Genomic DNA, 23109 nt, shown 5'->3' on the forward strand with positions numbered 1-23109 from the left:
TTCCACAGTCATCTGAGCTGCATTTCAGATGCTCAGTAAGTAGATGTGGCTAGTGGCCACCACTCAGGAGGTGTAAATAACAAATGTAGATGGAAGCATCTCAAGTTTTATTGAATAGCAGTGAATTGTGTAAAATCAGAACCCTAAACCTCAATGAAGAGACAAGATGAGTAATATTTTTAACTGAAAGAACTCAGGTTGTGGTACATAGTTTTAAGTAGGAAAAACATTTTTCAATTAAAGTATATGACTGTTAGTTCATTTTTAAGTCTTCAATTGATTATGAAATTAAAGGACTATTTGTTTGTCATCCTTGTTCACCTCACACTTAGGCAGTCATGGTGAGACTTTATGGTGTAATTTCTAACATTTCTAGGAGACACAATCTAATGGCAAACTCCATGACTTCTGGCTCTCAATAGTCATTCCCCTTCCCCTTCAAGAGATGTTTTGTAAATGAGTCCATTGTGACTGTGCTCCACGACTCTGCATTTTAGTTGACTGCAGTTTTCTCTAATATTCTCCATCTGTTGTAAAGAGGAGATTTTTTAATGATGAATGAGGAGTACATTTATGTGAGGGTATAATGACAAATATTTGGGATTATTATGGTTTAATGGACATTATAAAACAGACTGAGGAAAGCCCACAAGACCTCAACCCCCCACAAAGAACAACAGACAAATAAGGCATACTGAGAGTAGGAGAAATACACTTCCAATTGAGTATCCGATAACAAATGGTGAGCCCTAAAACAAACATATAAGTAATTTTATGCAGTCTGGGAAGGTTCTATTTATGTATTTAGGAATATGTGTGTGTGTGTGTGTGTGTGTGGTGTATGTGTATGTATATGTATGTATATGTATATGTAATGTCTGTAACATTACTTAATGAAAAAAGAGGACATGAAATTGAGAGTAAAGAAGTGTAATTGGGAGGGTTTGAAAGGAGGAAAGAGATGGGAATAAATGATGCAATTATATACAATCTCAAAAAAGCAAAATAAATAATTTAAAAGTATAAAATATTTAGCAATGTTCACAAATAGGACATCTATATCAATGAATGTGCCCAATCGCAGTACTCAGAGACTTGTTGGAGGAGGTATGGAAGGATAATAAGAGTTGGGGATTAAGAAAGATCAGAGTTTAACATTTTTTTCTGGATGCTACAGGACACCGGTGTTTGTACACTTACAGCAGCTCTGGTTACCTACACAAGATCAAGATAATGAACATTCTAGCATGAAGGGAGAAATGGTTGGTTATTTCCCACTTAAATTGAGGAGCAACAGACATTTAATGGCTTCTGGGTATTAAAGAGTCAGTTTTCTTTAAAAGTGTGGCTACTTAGAGGTCACCTGTGCTCTAGTGGAAGCCCCACATCAGGAGTATGATTGTGGTAGCAAACATTAGATACTATGTGCTATTTAAAAAGTTAGGGCAGGAAGTTGGGGCAAGCGGGGAGGCAGGGTTGCTAAGGAAAGTGTTAGAGGGAAGAACAGTGTGTAAGATGACAAACAGACATTGTATAAAGGTTCCAAAGAATTAAAAAACAGTAAAATACATACGTTAAAAACTAAAAAAATAATTGAGCTGAAGGTCATAATCATGTTCAGCTGCTGCTTATGATCTGTATGTGGGTCTGAAGATTATTGAGCAGCAGTGCCACGATGCGTTGCTTACATGGATCACGTTGGTAGCTTGTAGATGATGGGTTGGAGGGAATCAATGTTGGAGGAAGATTATAATAACAACTATTTATTTGAGACAGTGAAGAAGACCTCAATGAAAGGAACAGAAAAATGGGTAAAGAGATGTTGATGAATGTAACCTGAAAAAAATCTTGAAGCCAGTGAGACAAGAAGAGCAGCAGAGTCAAATAAGAACTATATATATAATTACACACACACACACACACACACACACACACACACACTCACTCACACATGCACACACATATACACACACATATGTATACAGTTAAAAGACTGAATATGTATTTAGCTATTTGCTATGGAGAACTGAAATGAAAACATGAATATTGGTTAAATAATGATAGGCTGCAGCTGGAACATGTTCAGTTTAATGTACCTATCAGTTATCAAAGAAGAAGTATTCAATGACATAGTAATAAAATATAAAACAGGGACATATATAATGTATTTGCCACACTGTACATGACTCTAACTCAGCATTTGCTCTTTTTTTTTTTTTTTCAAGAAGTCTTTTTATAAAAAAAATGTTTGCTGACTTTTGCTCTGGGGAATTGTACAACCATGTAAATGCATACTCTCCAACTAACTCTATGAAATTATCCCTTTCATTTTTTTATGAACTAAAAATAAAATATTCTGAAGAATTGTGTGTGTAACCTGGTGAGACAGAAAGCACTTGCCTCTGAGTTTTACAATTTCAACTTCACCCTCTGACCCCACATGGGTTCAACTAGCTCAAAGTGTCCTCATTACAATCCCCATCCAAATGACATATTTTATGGAAATGACAAAAAATATATCACCATCCACAGAGAGCCACAAAAGACACTTAAAAGATAACACCAAATTTGTTTGATGAAGCTTCAAGGAATTATAAACTTTTACTTAAAATTATATACAATGTATACACACACACACATACACACACACACACACACACACACACACACGTACAAATGTGTACATTTTGAAAGAAGTCATGCCACTTAGGCTGTCAATGCTCCTCACAAGAGCTGTAGACGACCTAACTAAAAACCCCAGTACCAGGCAAGAGAAACCTCCATTTGAATGATTGGTCAGGGTAGTTCAAGTGACTCCCAAAGCCATATAGGCTATTGCTGCTGACATTGCTTGACTCTTAAAGGTTAAAGTTCATTTCCTGTCACTGAAGGTACTACATACTGGGGATTCAAGGCCAACCTAGCCTGAACGCTTTCCTGTGGTGTAGCTTTCATAAAACCAGAAGGAAGGAAAAAATTAATAGTCCTATACAGCTGTGGTGGCTACTGTGGTGGTTTAAATAAAAACTGCCCCCACAGGCTCATAAAGTTGAATGCTCCATCACCAAGGAGTGATACTATTTTAAAAGATTCAAAGGATTGAGAGGTTTGACCTTGTTGGATAAAGTATGACACTGGAAGTAGGCATTGAGGTTTCAAAATACAGTGTCAAACCCACAGTCAGTCAGTCAGTCAGTCTCTCTCTCTCTCTCTCTCTCTCTCTCTCTCTCTCTCTCTCTGTCTCTCTCTCTCTCTGTATCTGGATGTAGCTCTTAGCTACTTCTTCAGTGCGTACCTGCACACCAAAATGATGATAATGGACCAAACCTCTGAAAATGTAAGCAAGTCCAAAATTCAGTGCTTTCTCTTACAATAGTTGTTCTAGTCATGGTGTCTCTTAACAGAAATAAAACAGTGAATAAGACAAATGTTGGTACCAGGAAGTGGGATACTGATGTGACCCGTCTGACCATGCTGTTTGCTGGAGGAATATGGAAGATTTTTTTGAACTAAACATGTAGGAACATGGAAAACAACTTTTGGAGTAGAAAATTGGTTGAATTCTTTAAAGGGGCTTAATGCACCATCCTAATAGTAACATGGAAGTACAGGGTGCTGAGGGTAATATGGAATTTGGTGTCCCTGCTCAAGAACTGCCAGAGGGGAAGAATACTAATAAGTGGCCTCGAGAAAATTCTTGTGATATTTTGGCAAAAAAAATGTGGGTGCTTTTTACACATGTCTTAAAAAATCTGCCTGCGGTGAAATTGAAGAGTTTTGTACTAATGGCATTGGCAGAGGAGAGTTCACAATAGCCTGGTATTGACTGTGTGCATGGTTATTTGTAAGAATATATGCAGATCTATAATGAAAAAGAAACCAGCAGGAAAAATAATTATAAAACATACAATCTCCAGTGTTCAAGGAAATTAAATGTTTAAAGAAAAGTCTGATGCTAAATGAAATAAGGAAAGTTGTGACCTCAGGGCAAAACCTCACCCGGCTAAGCTTCTAAATCGTGAAAAAGAATTAAGAAACTCTTAAGCAGTGAAGGAAACCACCAACATCAGAAAGATGATGCAAATGTAATTTTATGAATGGATTAAGGCCCAGCCCCATCTAGGCTCAGAACTTGGCAGCTTCAGCCAGGTGGTTCTGGGTTTAGAGTCAAGGAAACATGAAGGAGATTGTAGAATCTCCCTCTCTGGCTAAGGAAAGTCACTGAGACCAGGCTAGTGTCAAGAGTGTCCCTTCATGGAGGTCTAGCAAAGACAGTGTGTGAAGCTGTGAAGGTGATGCCTGGATTATGTTAGAGAACCCAAAATGTTGGAGAAGCCAGAGTCTAAGGATACATACCAAGCAGAGCTGATAACAGCATGTGGAAATAGTCCTAGAGAGAGAATGGTGTGCAGTCAGCAAAACTGAAAGGATTTCGAGATCTGAAGAGCCATTTGACATCATGTGTGGACATGCAAATTTTGAAATTTCTCTGCTTATTTTAGATCTTGCTTTGATCCATATTTCCTCACTGTGTTCGCTTTTCTGCCTTTTAGAATGGTATTATGTATATTTTGTCACTGTATATTTGAAATGTGTGATTTTCTTTTTTCTTTTGACTTTACAGATGATTATGGTTAAGAGATTGCCTTGAGTCTCAGAAGAGACTTTGAACTTTGGACTTTTAAACAATGTTGAGACTATGATTGTCTATGGGGACTTTTGAAGTAGAACTGAATGCATTTTTGCTATAGTTACAAGCCTCTGAGGGCCAGGGAGTGGACTATGATGCTTTGAATAAGAATGGCTCCTGTAAGCTCATAGATGTGAATGCTCGGTCACCAGGGAATGACACTATTTTAAAAGATTAGAAGGATTAAAATGTGTGGCCTTGTTATAGAAAATGTGTCACTTGAGGGTGGGCTTTGAGGTTTCAAAAGACCATGTCAAGCCCAGAATCAATCTCTCTCTCTCTCTCTCTCTCTCTCTCTCTCTCTCTCTCTCTCTGCCTGTGGATCTGGAAGTAGCTCTTACCTGCTATTTCAGCTTTTGCCTGAAGGCTACCCATGCTTCCTGACTTGGGGATAATGGACTAACTCTCTGAAACTGTAAGAAACCCCCTAGTTAAATGTTTTCTCTTACAATAGTTGCGTTGGTCATGGGGGCTGCTCTTCACAACAATAAAACAGTGGTTAGGACAGCGATGCACCACAACACTGACCAGCATGGCAACGTATCCTAAAGGCGCAATTGAAGCATTCATAACCCAGTGGTAACCAATAGCTTTCTAAGTGGATTTAAGGCCCACTCAACAGGAGGGAAATCATGCCTAGTTTTAGAAACCCAGATATCTATTGGACAAATGAGTTCATGGATCTTAAAGAGAACCCAGTACTGCCACTTTCCTATACCAGCATAATTCTTAATTATATCCTAAATTTATTCTATACTCAGGATAAGCATGGCTATCGCCCACCCCACCCCCATCAAACAAGCTTCTGTTTACAATAAATGAATAGCATGACAAAATTAATAATGGGACTCAGTGCAGAGATCAATAGATCGTGGGGAGCTCAGCTCCCCAAGATACTTCTTCGACACAACTTCTGCACCTAAGGCTCAAGGAGTGTCATAGAAATTGGACCAGAAACAGACTCTTTAAGAGTCAGAGGACCAGTAAAGTTAGCAGTGAGACTGTCTCTCCTATAAATGCCTACATAAGCAAGACCTGAATAGTGATAACATCAATAGACATTTTGATGTCTAACACAGACGGGTGGTAGGGATCCCATGGAGTCCCACCTCTAGATGAAGCACTACAGGCAAGTAATGACTGCTTAGAAAGGAAGAATTGGCTTCTCCCAGAAATGAGTCCCTTTAGTGGGTGTCTAATGCAAAGCAGTCAGCATGGTAACCATATACACAGAAACACTGAAAAATGTACTTATTGGGCTTTATTCATGTATTTGTGCTCAAGCAGTCACTCTCTCACACACACATAGTTAACAACAACAACAACAACAATAATAATAATACCATCAATTTGAGAAGGAGACAGGGAAAAGGAGAGATGTGGAAGTGATTGGAGAGAGAAAAAGGAAGGGGGGAATGATCTACTAATGTTTTAATTATAATATATTAAATAATATAACAAGAACTGATAAAAAAAAATTAAAAGCCAAAGGAAGAATCGGTGGGTGGAAAGCAGTAAAACTTGAGACAACACACTTGTTTGTTTCAAGAGACACTTCAAAGATACTCAATTTCAGTATCACGTTTTAATTGGAGACACATATATAAACATGAAAATGAAGAGAGGGCATAGAAATATGGTGAGTATATATACCTCCCTGATTGTTGTCAAGGACCCCAAAGAAGCACTGAAGAAAAGGTATCTTTCAACAAATGGTGTTTGGAAAGGTGATTATTTCTTAAGAAAACAGTGAGCTGAAGGAGGGAGTATCAGAAGTTTTTAATATGAAGCCAAGCAGAGTAAAAAAATGGGAAAAAAATTAGTAAACAAAAGAAGCAAACAAAACAAAACAAAACTAACAAAAGCCTGTTGAACAATCTCACACCTACAATAGCAGATAAAGAAATAGTCTAAAGAAATGGTGTATGAGAACTCTTCGAGGTCAATGAAAGTCTCTCACACATTCAGGAAGGTCGGGGAACACAAAACATTGGGTTGCCAAAAGAAAACCTTGACTTTAGTTCCCTTCTCCCCTCTATGAGAGAGACAGAAAAAAAAACCTTAAAAGAATCCCAAAAAACAATTTTCTGTACCTGGAGTAGAAGCCTTGTCACAAATTATTCAGAGAGACAAGTATTAAAAACATAGAGCAAGAGAATAAAGCCCCAGCTCTAAATTATATGCCCAGAAAAATTATCTTACAGAGTTAATAAACTTAAGGTGTTCCTCAGTCAAACATTGCCAAAACACCTGTATGCAAAAATGGGAAGAGATTTCTATTGGGCAGCAAGAAAAGGTTATAGAACGTAAATATAGGTATAGTGAGGAGAAAGCATACAGGCCGGGGTGTAATGAGATACGAAAAAGTCAGTCCTTCCTTTGAATTATACAGGTACCTGTGTGAATGTGCACACATGGGAACGTGAAGCACATGGCAACACAGTCCTTGAGAAATGGCGGAGGAACTGGAAATGCTGCTGTGATGTGCTGCAATAGAAATGAGGTGAAATAGAGCTGTTTAAATGAAAATTCTATAGCGCAATTACACATGGCAAAATATATGGAAATCTTTGGATATAGAATGATCTTTACTCTTAGCGAATAATGTTGAAATCACGTGACATGTTCATTTAAAACCTAAGGAAACAGAGTGAACTGAAGGAGGAAGGAGGCATTAAATGCTTCAAATAGTCAAAAGCACCAATATATTACATGTTAATTTAACTATATCACCAGTAATTCTTTGTGTGTGTGTGTGTGTGTGTGTGTGTGTGTGTGTGTGTGTTTGTGTGTGGTTTTTCAAGACAGGGTTTCCCTGTGTAGCTTTGTTTGTGCCTTTCCTGGAACTCACTTTGTAGCCCAGGCTGGCCTCGAACTCAAAGCGATCTGCCTGGTTCTACCTCCTGGTGCTGGGATTAAAGGCATGTGCCACCGCCGCCCAGCCAGCAATAATTCTTAATTATGGGTGTAAAAAAAAAAAAGAAAGAAACAGACCATTTAAAATTGTGAGACAGGATAGAAGCAAGGTCCAGAAACTAACTTCAAAAATAAAATTATAAAATTTCCAATATGGCACTTCCTTAGAAAATTGGGAATCCATCTCCCCCAAGACCCAGCTGTAGCACTCTTGGGCATATACCCAAGGAATGCTCAATCATACCACAAGGGCATTTGCTCAGCTATGTTCATATCAGCATTGTTTGTAATAGCCAGAACATGGAAACAACCTAGATGCCCTTCAACTGAAGAATAGATAAAGAAAATATGGTACATATACACAATGGAGTACTACTTAGCAGAGAAAAACAATGACATCATGAGATTTGCAGGCAAATGGATGGATCTAGAAAAAAAATCATCCTGAGTGAGGTAACCCAGACTCAGAAGGAGTATGTACTCACTCATAGTAGGATACTAGATGTAAAACAAAGATGACTAGACTGCTACACAACTCCAGGGAGGCTACCTAGAAAACGGGACCCTAGGAAAGACCCAAGGATCACCCAATGACAGAGAAATGGATGAGATCTACATGAACAACCTGGGCGAGAGTGGGAGAAATGAAGGGCAAGATTTGAGGGAAGGAAGGCTTGGGGGAGCAGGAGATCCCAGCTGGATCAAGAACAGAAAGGGAGAACAAGGAATGGTAGACCATGATGGATGAGGACCACATGAGAACAGGAGTGGGCAGAGTGCTGGAGAGGTCCCCAGAAATCCACAGTGATGCATCCTCTGTAGACTGCTGGCAATGGTCGAGAGAAAGCCTGATCTGACCTAGTCTGGTGATCAGATGGCCAAACACCCTAACAGTCGTGCTGGAACTCTCATCCAGTGGCTGATGGAAGTGGATGCAGAGATCCTCAGCCAGGCCCCAGGTGCAGCTCCATGTGTCCAGTTGTCGAGATGGAGGAGAGACTGTGGGAATGTCAATTGTTGAGCCCAGAATTGGAAAAAGCACGGGTACGAAAGGCCAGACGAATGGAAGCATATGAATGGTGAACCAAAGGCTGTGGAGCCCCCAGCTGGATCAGGCCCTCTGGATAAGTGAGACAGTTGAGTGGCATGGACTGTTTGGGAGGCATCCAGGCTGTGGGACCCGGACCTGTCCTTAGTGCATGAGCTGGCTGTTTGGAACCTTGGGCTTACACTGGGACACTTTGCTCAGCCTGGAAGGAGGGGACTGGACCTGCCTGTACTGAATCTAACAGGTTTAAATGAGTCCCCAGGGGAGTCGTGGCCCTGGAGGACATGGGAATGGAGGGGAGGGGATGGGGGGAAGGTGGGTGTGGGAGTGGGAGGGGGGAGGACAGGGGAACCCATGGCTGATGTGTAAAATTAAAACACAAATGTAATAAAAACAGGGAAAACAAACAAAGCAAAACAAAAACAACAAAAAAATTAAAAAAAAATAAAATTATAAAATTTCAAAGCTTGGGAGATGTTTCCATCTGTAAAGTGATTGCCCTGAAATAATGCAGCCGTTGGCTCCATCCGCAGAAGCCACCTACAAAATCTAGTCATTGTAGCACAGCCATGATGCTGGCTCTCATCATGTGATGTTAGATGGATTCATACTTCTCCCTGACCCACCAGCATAGATGGGCAGTGCCTCAGAACAACAATAAAGATTGTCCCCTGGTCTTCATGTGCATGCAAACATGTGTGTACAACATATGCATGTATAGTTCACACACATGAACACATATATACATAAACACACAAGCACAAAAGCAAGAGAAATTTGTGTTGGTTTTACATGAAAGGATGAAAAAAGATATAGTGTACTCACACCAATCTAAAGAAGCCTTGTGCATATACATACATTTATGTATTTTTATAAATATATTTATAATACACATTTATAACATATAATCATATATATATGTATATATTTATATTTCTTAAGCTCCCTTGGCATGTGAAGGCACCTTCAACCAAGCCTGATGACCTTGGTTTATCTCTAGAACCCAGGTAGATGGAGAAAATGTGCTCCTGAAAGTTGTCTTCTGACCTCCATGGACTCAACATAGCACATGTGCCCCACCTACACACACACACACACACACACACACACACACACACACACACACACACACACACACACACACACACACACACACGCATGCACACTTGCATGCATGTCATAAAAAGCACACTTCATAACAGGAACGATATGAGGAAAATGAGATGTTACATATTGGTAAAGGAGTCAGTTTTAAAATTTCTTAGGTGTGGGTAGTCCGGCCTGAAATGTTATCAGTAAACATGAAGCAAAAGCTAAGGAAACTGAAAGGAGTAAAAGCTAACCCACCACACACCTGATCACTCCCACACCTCCTCTTCAGTCACTGGCAGACCATCAGGCAGAATGTTAAAGTGTCTTTAGTCTCCATATTACCATCAATCAATTTGACTTAACTGGCGCTTGTGGAAGGCCGTGTCCAACAACAACACATATTTCTCAGGCTCCCATGGAACATTCAGCAAGATTGACCACATTCAGGCCCACAAAAAACGCCTTAACAAATCCAAAAGAACAGAAAACATTCAAAAATGTATTCAGTCTCAACAGAACTAAAATAGAAATAAAACAGAAAGATATCTAATTTGAAATATTTGATACTAGACAGCATACTTTTAAACAACATTTAGATTAAAAAAAGGCATCTAAGGAAAAAAGTTTAAGTATCTAAGATAAATGAAAATGAAAATTCAACTCTTCAACATCTGGAGAATGTGGTAAATCCGGGGTTGTGGGAAATGTGCTGCATGAATACATCTATGAAAAGAAATATCTAAAAACCAGTGGCCTCAGCTTCAGATTAGGAAACAAAGTATTTTTAAATTGTATCAACTTGCAGATTCTTTTAATTACTTTACGTATGCTTAGTATAATAAATATTGACAAGGAAGCATATTTTTAGAGGTATACTATGAAATGGCTGCAGGAGTAGTCTGTGGACTCTTTCTTAGTGGCTCATTGATGTGGACAGAAAATGTCAGTGTTGCTGTGGTTAAAGGGGAGATTGGGAGGAGAATCCAGTATCTTTCAGCTGGTATCATGGTGTCAGCTCCATTGACTAGACAATAAGGAATCACACTCCACAACAAAAAGCTGTCTGTTTCCATTTGTGTCAGCAGGCTTACCGGAGAGTCATTGTCCTTTGCCCCCACCTCCCAAGAGCTGGAATTCCATATGTACACTACCGTGTCTGGAAATGACCAAGTCATTTGACTCAGAGCTTATATACTTGTGGCAAGTTTCCAGTTTTTTTTTTTTTTTTTTTAATGTTTGCTCAATTTTAGCTTGATTATTTAGCAAACAACTGTAGAATGACTGTATCGCTTTTATTCCAGATACCAGAGACAAACTGTTGAAAGACTTGGTGTATACTTGTCCCCAAGTCATTTTTGAGGCAACAAAGAATATAACACTGTTGTTGTCACAACAGAAAGTTCTGTGAAAACCTGGTTCCAATTTATCCCCATGACAGTACAGGAAGCTCTTCTGGTGGATGTTACTACCTAATTCTGTCTTCAGGACCAAGAGAGCTCTCCAGCTGCCAGAGTGGTTCACCTCTGAGATTTCACAGCCTGATGATCCCTTGGATGAAGAGCGATCCCTTGTGCAAGATTGTAACCCTTTCCTTGGGGTGACTTACACCCCAACGTGTGACTGATGGAACACTAAAGATCATCTTCTTTTCTATATTCAGGTTACCCCTAAATATCTCTGAGATTCAAAGCTTCCTGGCTTCAGCTGGGGCTCCATGATGTCATTGTAGTGTAGCACATCCTTATACCATTTTTCTTTGCTCTGTAATACGCACTACTTCCAAATTGTCTACAGTTGACCTCTTATGAGATAATATTTCCCTGGAGTCTGTTTTATGTGGAACCTTGCATCTCTAATTTGGACATCCACTTAACAGTCCAAAGTACCAAGGGGAACATGAGAATGGGGATTCTAAGATTGGGCCATGGCACAAAGTGAGGAAATCTTTCAGGGAAGCATTAGTGTGAGACACACTCAACAGTGTCTAAAGTAGCTTCACTTAACAGTGTCAGTCTGGATGTCTGGATACTCATTTGGAGAGAGAGTATATGTCAGAGGACACAAGGTTCCTTTAGCCTTCAAATTGCCATCACTGTGAATCCTCTACAACACTGAGAGTGAGCACAGCTGGGATGACACCCCAAGTGTAAAGAATGATGTTTAATGTGAGCCTATCAAACTTAATTGTTGTTCAGATAGAAATGCCCCATGTGTCTACATGCCTGAAATTTGTTAAGTGGCATCAAAACATCTTGGAAGTTGGTCTTAGAAGCAGAGGGTTGCATGTAATTATAATAATTATGTAGTTCTTTTATAGAGGGTAGAAAATATAGCTGCCACAAAAGTGGCATTTTAAAGACTTTTTATTTAGAAGTATTACATAAATAAGAGGAGATACATGTTATGAAGCTAGTAATCCATGGACTGAATTTTTAAAGACTGATATTTTAATTATGTGAATTTGTGTCTGCGTCAGGTTATGTGCATGTGAGGGTGTCTAGAAGACATCTGTTCCCTTTGAGTTGGGGTTATAGGTGGTTGTGCCCTGTCAGATGCCTGTGCTGGGAACTAAACCCGGATTCTCATAACTGCTGATCCACATTTCCAGTATCACTGAATTTGAAGCAAAATGGTAGTGGTGATAGAGAAGATGCAGGTTGAAAATGGAGAGGTAGTAAGGAAAGAACAGACAGGAGAGGTTCTGCAACATAGCTGACTAGGTCATATTTGGGTCTTTCCAAGCTGTCCTGGATGCTGAAGCCTCAGCTCTGGAATTCGACAGGAAAACCAGAGCAAAGATGTCCAAAATTAACACTCTGAAGCAGCATTCAGCTTGGACCAAACTTGAACTTGATGGTATGCCAATGAAGCAGGCAGCTGCCTGTGAATACAGTCATTTAGAATCTTAAAGGATGAAACACAAAAAAGTCAAATGCATGTGCCTTGGATTTGCAAAACCTTAGGTCACACAGGGTAATAGACAAGAAACATTCAATTTAACCAGTTCACTGTGTGCAATGACTGATAAGCAGGATGGATATCACAAGAACAGATGAGGCAATAGGCCACCTTTACAGAGAATGCATTCTGAAATGACCAGCAATAACCAAGCTTGGGATGAATCAAATTGTGATTTTTAAAATGAGACTTAATGCTGTGGGATATCTTTCTGTATGTTGTGAATATGTGTTGCTATGATCGGTTAATAAAGAATTCTGCTCTGGCCTGTGGTGAGTCAGGTTATAGCCAGGCAGGAAATCCAAGAGAGAGAACAGGAAGAAAGAAGAAGGGCAGAGGCTGAGTAGATGCTTGCCGGCCACCCAAGGAGCATCATGCCACCAGACCTGTAATGCCACAGCCAAGTGGCAAACATAGATTAGTAGAAATGTTTAAGATGAAAGAACTAGCTAGTGAGAATTCTTAGCCATGGGCCATCCAGTTTGTTTGTTTGTTTGTTGGTTGGTTGGTTTGTTGGTTGGTTGGTTGGTTGGTTTTTCAAGACAGGTTTTCTCTGTGTAGCTTTGCACCTTTCCTCAACTTGCTCAGTAAACAAGGCTGGCTTCGAACTCATAAGATCCGCCTGCCTTTGCCTCCTGAGTGCTGGGATTAAAGGTGTGTGTCGGCCATACAGTTTGTAATTAAGTCTCTGAATGATTAGTTTATGAGCGGCTGCAGGACATCAGATGAAAGAGATTTGTCCTGACCTCAGGCCAGGTGGGACACAGGACATCATTTGACCACAACTAAAGGAGCCATGAAGATGGATCAGTGGTTAAGAGAACTTTCTGTTCTTGGAGTGGAAAGGAGTTCAGTTTCCAGCACCTTTGTGGGGTTGATGAGAACTTCCTCTAACTCCAATTGGAGAGGTTCCAAAGCCCTCTTATGGCCTCTGCAGGAACCTGCATGCATATGGTGTGCATAACATAACAGGCATACACACATTCTTGTACATAAAATAAAAAGGTAAATGTTTAAAATGAAAGGAAAAGTAATTTATTTTTTCACAAAGCAACTTGCACTGACTTTTCTTCTAAGAAAGTTTATATAGTATTTAAATTATTTAGAATGAAATATTTATGTATTTTGTTTACAATGTCAATGCACTGAAAAAATTTGAAGCCTTAGCAGATGTAATTTTCTTAGAATGACCTACATCTGTAACGTTCTTATAAATTGCTCATTGTGTAGAAAATGTTTCTAATGAGGTCAAGATTAAATCTTTTATTTTATTATGTTTAGCTGTTCTTTATAGTCATAAATTGCATTTTTTCCTACTTAACAGATCCATTGAAACATGGCAGGTATACTCCCTAAGCCACAGCTGTATTCCTGAAGCCCTGCTATCTATACTGAGGGAACCTAGACTATTAACTTGCAAATAAAGAGTCAGCACTGTCCTCCATATGCATCATCTGGTCCATGACAGGCGTTTTATAAACACACATTTGACACCATTAGGGCATTTTTGAGGATTTTTTTTTCCAAAGAAAACTTGTACACTGGGTATCACATTTGTTCTGGCATTTATTTTCATAAAGACCAATAAGCATTTCCAAATTCCACCTTTGGTACGGAACAGCAAGCTCTGAGGCCTCTGGTCCTTCGGGGTTCTTTGGCTAACTCCGGGATTAGGTTCTAGAAACCCCTCTTGCAGAAGGAGTAGAACCCCAGCTCCTTTCTTTTAGTTACTACCATTCCATCTTCCTCCTGTTTAATTTTTTAAAGAACATTTAGCCTCTCCCTTACAAAATAGAAAGCCTGTCTTATCCCCAAATTGAAAGCTTATTATGATCTTTTTATTTGGCCTTAAATGTGTGGACTCATGGATGAAGAAGTTGAATGGAGGGCTCCAAGCATTTGAGGGAAGAAGGAGATGTATCCATACTGTTCTGCACGATAAAGCTCTGAAAACGGACCACAGTGATGGGTGTATGACACTGGAAATGTACTTTATTCTGTTAGCATAACCACTTCAAGTGTAAAATGGGAATATTTATGCTGTGGATATTTTGCCACAATAAAGGGAAAACAAACTAAATAGAAAGAAAAGCTTTCTTCCAATGCCACCAGATCTATAATAACATCATTAAATGCCCATGGCCATGATCCTGGTGCCATCACATTTTAATCTCTAGCTGGCAATTGTAAAGATGTGCAACTACAGAGAATGGAATTAAAAACAAAATGCATCTCCACATTCCCATGCTCTCTCTGCAGCTTTCACTATGTGGCACATAACAACCTTATCTTCCAGAGGGTAGACAAATCACCTACTTGGGGAATGTTTTGATAGTAGAAACTTCTATGGTTTTTGGCCTGTGGAAAGAATTAAGCACTCTCTTTCTCGTTGGGTTTTGTATTATCTTAGACCATTAGTGATGCTGGAGAAGTGATTGAAACTGGCCTCCAGGAGGAAGGATGTTTCATGAGAAGCCAATCTTTTGATGAAGGAAGTGCCAAAGAGATTTAGAACTGAAACGCCAAGCCAAATGTGATCATGCTCCAAGTTTCTTTTGTTGTCCCCACAGGCTCCTAATTATAAAGGAAGCCTGCATGTTGGTGATTTAGTGCCTTTAAAAATATGATAAGTTCATGCAGCTTTCTAAAAGATGGGCACATAAATTATTTCCAGAGGTAATATTTGCTTAGGTGATTTTAAAAGATTTATTCAAGATACAGAATGGTCTCCAAACTAAAAATCCTCACCAAGTTCAAATCAGGAGTTGTATCATGCTGCTGTGTTAATATCCATCTGCACTGAAATTTCATCTCATAAATTATCAAAGCAATACTTTCCATAGAGAAAACTATAGGACAGGTCGATCCTACAGGATAGTTCTCAACAGGCTGCTAAATGAAGTCCTTATTTTGCAAGAGTGAGTTTAGAATAAAACTTTTCATTCATTTGCCTTCTCAGACTCTACAAGGCTGCTTTGGTGGCAGGCAGAGCATTTACTTTTCCTAGGCTACAGTGCGAAGTTAAAGGAGACTATTTACAGACCCAATAGGTGCCCAGAATTAAGCACACACTGCAGACAGGACCTGCAGCTGTGTGCTCCAAAGTCAACAGGATGTTAGCTTTCAGGGGCAGGAACGGAAGAAAGGGCAGGAGGAGACAGGAATTCCTTACGTCCTCGGACCACTCCAAAATCAGTTACTTGACATGAACGTCAGACTCCTCAACTCCGACAGGTTTGTTGAGATCCTTTGTATAGCCTTGACTCATTTTTAGTCATATATGAGAGTGCTCATCTCATTCCTGGAGAAGCTGTGTACAGTCACATAGATGGTCAAGGGCAGAACAGAATCAAACATCAGCAACCTGGCCCCAGAGTCTGTGTCCCTGACTCTCTATAGCATAACAACAAGAAGAAATATTTGTTCAAGGAAAATCCAAACACAGTACTTTCATTGATTTCCATAATTAAGTATTATAACTAAAAAGAATTCAGTGACCAGTGTGAACACTGAACCAAGGGCCTTGCTTATGCTAGGCAGCTGCTCTGCCCCTGAGTAGTGCCCCAGGCCAGGTTTTAAAGACTGTTCTAGTGCATCTTTTCTAGGCTTAGCCTCAAGTTTAGTCTTTACATGGGATGTATGTCTTTGTTGAACACTACCAAAGGAAGAGGTCTTTGGAGGCAGGCCTTGTTTCCAGAGTACGTGTCAGTTCATCTTTGAATAGGTATGACAAGGACCCAGGATGTCATCTTCCAGGTCATACCTGGCTTTCTGCTCTTTCCATTAAAGTTTATAGTCATTTCTAATACTTATAGGCCCAACGGCAGTTTCATCTGTGACATGTCAGCATTTACAACACTTTGTAAGAGACACCTTCCTTCAGAATAAAGTCTTTCCCATTGATGAATTCAGTAGAGAGATGACGATACTATGTGAATCCTTTCTTCATGCTGTGTATTTCAGGCTGAATTATCACTTCACTGTAATATCAGCATCACTATTGTTTTATTGTCCTAACAATCAAGCCCATGTAGGATAGTTAAGATTGTCACAAGCATCGAGAGCTTTAGCCAACTCACTCATTCCTTTTTTGTTTGTTTGTTTTTTGTTATCATTGTTCTCCACTCTGTGTTCTCATTCAAGGTAATGCATGCTGAGCAGTCACTCTTCTGAGCTACCAATGTGGCACAAGAAGTGGAAGTGATACACACACCGGAATATATGGATTGCTTGCACACCAGTTCTTCACTTTCAAAACTGATCAACATGAGCTTTGATTGGGATAATTATTTTAAAGAACACACCACAAGGCCTATCTGTGGTGGTATTGTGTTCCCTGAAATATTGTGCACCCTAATAAACTTATCTGGGGTCACAGACAGAACAACCACAATATTAAACATAGAGGATAGGCAGTGGTAGCACACACCTTTAATCCTAGCATTCCAGAGGCAGATATCCCTCTGGATCTCTGAGTTTAAGGCCACATTAGAAACAGCCAGGCAAAGTGACACATGCCTTTAATCCCAGAGAGTGATGGCAGAAAGTAGAAAGATATATAAGGTGTGAAGATCAGAAACTAGAAGCATTTGGCTGGTTAAGCATTCAGGCTTTTGAGCAACAGTTCAGCTGAGACCCATTCGGATAAGGACACAGAGGCTTCCAGTCTAAGGAAACAAGACCATCTGAAGAATTGGTGGAGTGAGGTAGCTGTGGCATATTCTGTTTCTCTGATCTTCCAGCATTCACCCCAATACCTGGCCTCAGATTTGATTTTATTAATAAGAACTTTTTTAAGGTTCATGCTACACCTATTATAACTGACAACCCAAACACTTCTCTTTACTATATCATATCAGCTTCCCGAGCAGCCGCCCCATGTCTGGCAAGCTTATCATGTTGCCAAGATATTATTGTCAAGACTAAAGCGAGAGCCTGCAATTATCATCCAAATTCGACTCTTGTTTTCCTACCCTGGACAAACTGGGTGGATATGGCCTGATGAGATAATGTTTTTTTTTTTTTTTTCTTTTCTCATGTTATTATGTCCTTACAGTGTCTTTGATAAAAATCTAGTTTCTAGACAGTAGCTGGAACATGTTCATCACTAACTGAATATTTGCTGAAGAAATGAATGAATACTTGGACAAGTGCCTCATGGGAGACTTTCAAAGTCCTTCTGTCCTTTGGCTCTCCCCGGCCTTACTTCTGCAACAATGCGAAGCACTGAACACTCATGGCAACTCTTAAACATTCAAGGGAGGATGAAAGAACCCCAGCTTGTTAAAGACCATGTCTATTAAGCTTCCATTCCATCACACGTTATCTTCTGCCTGCTTTTGCAGTCAAGGTTTGGTTGGTGCTGCTCTGTCTGCCTCAATTAAGCTATCACCTCCCTTTCATGCCAAATGCATTTTTTAAAACTTCCTCATGATTCCACTCACATTTTATCTTGTTCTTCACGACCAGTTATCTAACCACTCATGTGTAAAATGATCTCCACCTTATTCTTCCTCTGTCTTACTAAGACAATTTTTGTTAACTATATCATATTTTATTTGGCCAGGAATTGTGCTTTATATGTAGGTTTTCTGTCATGACATTGCTAAGATTCTCTTATGTAAATAACTAGTTACCTCTTACTTCTTTGTGCCATATAAATCCTTATAGCCTTGCCTAACTACCTCCAGCTATTCAATAAATGTTGATTGATTGGCCCAGGACATAAAGAAAACTAAATATTTTGACAGAAATTGAGAATTAAAGAAAAAAGTTGTTCTTAAACACTGAAGAGTCATACAGTTAAGTGATAGCATATGGCCTTGCAGAGAAAGGCTGTATCTTTGTATCTTCCTTATGCATTGCTTATATTAGCCCAGGCTACTCTGTTTCTGTGTCATGGCTCAGAGTACAGAATCTTAACCTGGGACCTGTAAAGGTTTATAAAGTCCATATATGCATCTTAGCATCTCCAAAGGCAAGTAAAACTAAGATATAAAGAAAGCTGTGTCTAGAGGCTGTAATGGTACACACAATCCCTGTATTCAGGAGGTAGAGGCAGGCAGATCTTTGTGAGTTTGAGGCCAGCCTGGTCTGCAGAGTGAGTTTCAGGACAGCCAGGGCTACACAGAGAAACCCTGTCTCAAAAAAAAAAAGAAGAAGAAGAAGAACACCCCCCCCCTCCAGAAAGCTGCATCATTAATAATACAAAGTGAAATATTAGAACCAGGCTTGTCTAACTCAAATGCTAAGGAAGAAATTTGTTCAATTGCAGCATCATATCAATGCGTTGAAAGTTGTTAGAGTTGAGAGCTGCTGAGCAATGGGGGGAGGAGGGGGGCGGAGATGCAGTTCTCATTTTTGAACTTGAATGTCCAAAGCAAGGCTTAGGAAACAATGTTCACAAGGGCTACAGCAACAGAACAAAGAACAAGTGTGTGTGTGTGTGTGTGTGTGTGTGTGTGTGTGTGTTTTACTGGGGAAGGTCAGACAGAGTTCTTAATGTCTTACCCATTAGCCTTCGTTAAAGCTCAGTATTCGCTCACACAGGAGACAGCACAATGGCTGCCCGCATTTTAAAATTTGAATGCCTGTGGGATAGAAAAGTTTTGCTAACTCACACAAGGTACACAAGCGTAATGAACACAGTGGCAATGGGTTGGGGACACTGAGGCAGAAGAGAGTCAAAGGGAAAATTCTCTACACACCAACTTTTCCTGAAACTTCTCTCACTGGGTCTCATCCTCCCCATTTTCCTTTGCTGGGGAAGAAATCCGTCTATGTTGCTAAGGTGTAGAGTTATGCAAATTCTGCCTGTCTTGACTTCATTTTGGATAACCAGTCTAGAAGTAAGCCCGTCTCATTGGTTTCTGAAGATAGTTACCGACTTCCAAGACCTCTTAGAAAACAAGTATGTCAGGAAGAACTTCTGGTCTTCAGTGCTCTTCAGATGTATAGTATTCAGGGTGTAACATAACCCACCTGGGTGTGATTTAGGTGAGAAAAAGTGACTAACTTCAAAATGGACCTTGAGAGCCTGTGGATCATAGTGACCCTCGCTGGTGGGCTGTCAGTGTGAGCATATTGCAGTGTGAGTGGACTTAGCAACAGCTCTGTATTCACTCTGAGCTGGAATATTTCACATGTTTATACGGCAGCCAGGATTTCAGAGAATCCAATTCTCAAACGCTGCAGACCAGGGGGCACTTAAGCAATCTCTACAAAGTGCTGTTTCCGGCCTCGGCATCATTCTTTCCTAACATAAAGAATGCAGACCTGGACTCCACTGATGGTGTCCTTACCTTCCTTTTATGATTTTACAGAGATCTATGTTCTTGCATCTAAAAAAAGGAAATGACAGTATATTAGCTATATAACACGTAATTTGTAGAAAATTGAAGATGGAGTTCGATAAATGTATGGAAATTTAAAGTTGTCACTAAATTTAAAAAGTCATGACAATGAATGAAAATATTTATTACTACAAATGTATGAACAAGGTTTATGCAGTATTATAACTTCTTAAAACTTTTGAAAAACTAGATGATAATGATTAAAGTGGTGTGTGTGTGTGTGCGCGCGCGCGCGATGTGTATTTGAGGAATTGGCTCTTTCCTTCCACCTTTACCTGGGTTCCAGATAGTAATTAACATTGACAGACTAGAGGAATAAATATGGCTACCTTCTAAGTTGTTTCTCTGGCCCCAGTATTGAACTTCAGCACAGTTTTGAACATGGGAAGGTATGCTGTCTTAGTGACTCAATATAACTCTCTCTGGGTTAATGTTTATTTCCCTTATGATATAGCACAGCTTTGTAACCTAGATTCAGAACGAGAACCCCTGGGAGTTGCGTTTTGCTTTGCTTCTTACTAGCTGCACAGGCGTGGGTGGGTCACTGGTCTCCAGTTTTCATTTTTTGTGGAATAGAAAGAGTAAACACTGTTCCTCTTGCCTGACTCAAGGGAAAAGTATGTAACACTCCAGAAAATAAAGGGAGGCGATGTTGGCGGAGAACTTACACTGAAAAGGCCAGGCCTTAAGTCAATTGTTTCTATCTATTGTCTTCTTCCGTGTTCCATCTAAAGCTATGAATTGAGTAGTGGTTTCTTGCATTCATTCCCTGGGTGCAGCCACTGTAGAGCTGAGAGGTTGTGGGAGTTGTTTAATTCAAAACCTGTTTTCATAGGGAAGAACCCAGATGTGAACCTTAAACCAAGTGTCTCCAATAGTGAAAAATGAAATGATGTGTATATCTCTTTCTGTTCCTCCTGTCATCTGTATTCTGCTTTTCTTTCCTATTCCTTTGCCTTTCTTTCTTCTTCTGTCTTGCTTCTACAGTGGGTAACAAGTACTGTCGCAGTTTGCTGTGATTCACCCTAGTAATGTTCTGTATGGCTAAGGAACAAATCAGAGATTAACAAAGATCATGGTCAAAGTGCAGCCCAGCCCGGAGTCAATCTGTGACTGTCTTTGGTAATTCACAGGGTATTTCTGAGATGATTTGCTAAATACTATAACTATATTAGTTAGAGCGACTCTGTATGCAAGAGTCATCACATGCAAGAAAAAAGATTTGAATACAAGGGACATACAGAGGAGGAAATAAATTAATGGTAGAGGAAAGGTCCTGATGTTCGCAGCAATGTCAGCTAAGGCTTGTACTTGACTCGAAGGCACCCAGTATGTTATCGCTCCCTGCAAGCAGGGCCTGGGTAGACTGAAGAGCGAAAGGACATGCAGTCAGCCTTGGGAACAGAGTCAAAACCAGTGTAGCCCCTGCCCCTCCCCCAGATTCCCTCTCAAGAATTTAATCCCTTCCAGCTTCATAGAACTAAAGAATATTTACTGTAAAAGCTTACTCTTAGATGACTAGAGGGAGGGGAGAGGAGGTGCAGAGGAGGTGCAGAGGGGGATCTTCTCACTTTTCACAGATGTTGATTTCAAGTTCCCACCTGGTAAGGGCCTGGGGGCCTGAGCTTAAACATGCAGGTCAGAACCTGGAGAGGCAAACAGAACCACCCACAGGATCGAGCAACAGGATTATAAAATCTCTAAAACTTTTTTCAGTGACTAAATAAACATCTCTTCATCTATTTGCACTTTCTTTCTTTCTTCTTTTTTTTTCCTGTTGACTGAAATTTGGAAACAGCCACAGAAAGCCCGGACTCCTTAAAGGTCCCATCTATAAAAATCATTTTTTTTAAACCCCACAAACTAAATTATATTATAATCAGCTTCTGGTTTCTATGTGTTTGATTTAGCAACAGCCAAGTGTGGACAATAAGAAAGATTTTTAAATCGTGAGTAATGAAAATAATAAATGACATGCTTTCTAGATTAAATTCTGGCTTTCTTCCAGAACACTCTAGAAATACATTCAAAATGAGCAGAGAACCGCACAGTGCTTGAACTTCAGAGCCCAGGAGGAATTCCACGTGAGGCTGCTCTGAAGACCACGTTTAAAACAGCTACAAGATTCATTTCACTCCATTTTGCATACCCACACATCTCCAAAGCGCGCGCGCACACACGCGCGCGCGCGCACACACACACACACACACACACACACACACACACACACACACAAGAATTTCAGAAGGCTAATAAATACTGCTCACAAACAAGGCTGGAAAGGGTGGAGAGTGGAATGGGGTTGGGGGTTGGGGGAGACAAACTCTTCAGTGACGATCTTTTCAGGGGAGAAAAAAAAATAAGAAAAAAAAAATCAAATCAAGTTACTCCACTGGACGACAAAAGCAGTTTGGAATGTTAGGCGGATGCAAAAGGAATAAAGCAAACGTAGAGGGGAAAAAAAAGGAGGCCGATAAAGTTTCTGGCTACAATACAAGAGACGTATCATTACCATATGATCTAATGTGGGTGTCAGCTGGTTGTGCTCACTGAGTGAAACCTTCGTTTCTCCCTGGGCTATGGAGTAGAAGCTGGAGGTTTGCAACCTAGTGACAGCCAGAGAGCAGCACCCCTCCTCCTTTCCACACCTGCAAACTCTTTTGCTTGGGCTGAATATTTAGTGTAATTACATCTCAGCTCTGAGGGCTCCCGTGGCAAATACCCGGATTAAAAGGTATGGCTTTCAATAATTGTCCTGAACTCTGCTATAGGCTCATAAAACTTCCGTCAAGTGGAGGGCAGGGAAAAAAAAATACCTAGTGAGAGAAAGAAACGAAAAGAAGTTGTGCTAAACTTTTAATAATCTTGATGCAACATTAGAAACAAGAGCTGCCTGAAAACAGAAGTACTCGGTAAAATAATTGTTTGAATGCAATGTTTTAGTGTTTTCTCTTTTATTCTTGCAAAGATGCTTATTAAAAAACCTGTAACAACAACACGACTGTGTATACTGATGTTTTTGCATTTGTACTGATGAAAGGCTTCACTCTTTA

The 23109-nt window shown here is 39.9% G+C and overlaps 1 protein-coding gene across 1 annotated transcript in view; it reads left to right on the forward strand.

Moving 5' to 3' along the window:
- Nucleotides 1-22437: 22437 nt before the first annotated feature.
- The window catches only part of Dcn (decorin), a 37351-nt gene continuing 36679 nt past the window's right edge, over nucleotides 22438-23109 (forward strand). Inside the window, exon 1 of the mRNA XM_036169835.1 lies at nucleotides 22438-22790. The gene's annotated coding sequence lies outside the window, so the exon portion shown is untranslated. The remainder of the gene's footprint in view (nucleotides 22791-23109) is intronic.

The sequence above is a fragment of the Onychomys torridus genome, chromosome 20 (genome assembly GCF_903995425.1).
Source record: "Onychomys torridus chromosome 20, mOncTor1.1, whole genome shotgun sequence".
Taxonomy (NCBI): Eukaryota; Metazoa; Chordata; class Mammalia; order Rodentia; family Cricetidae; genus Onychomys; species Onychomys torridus.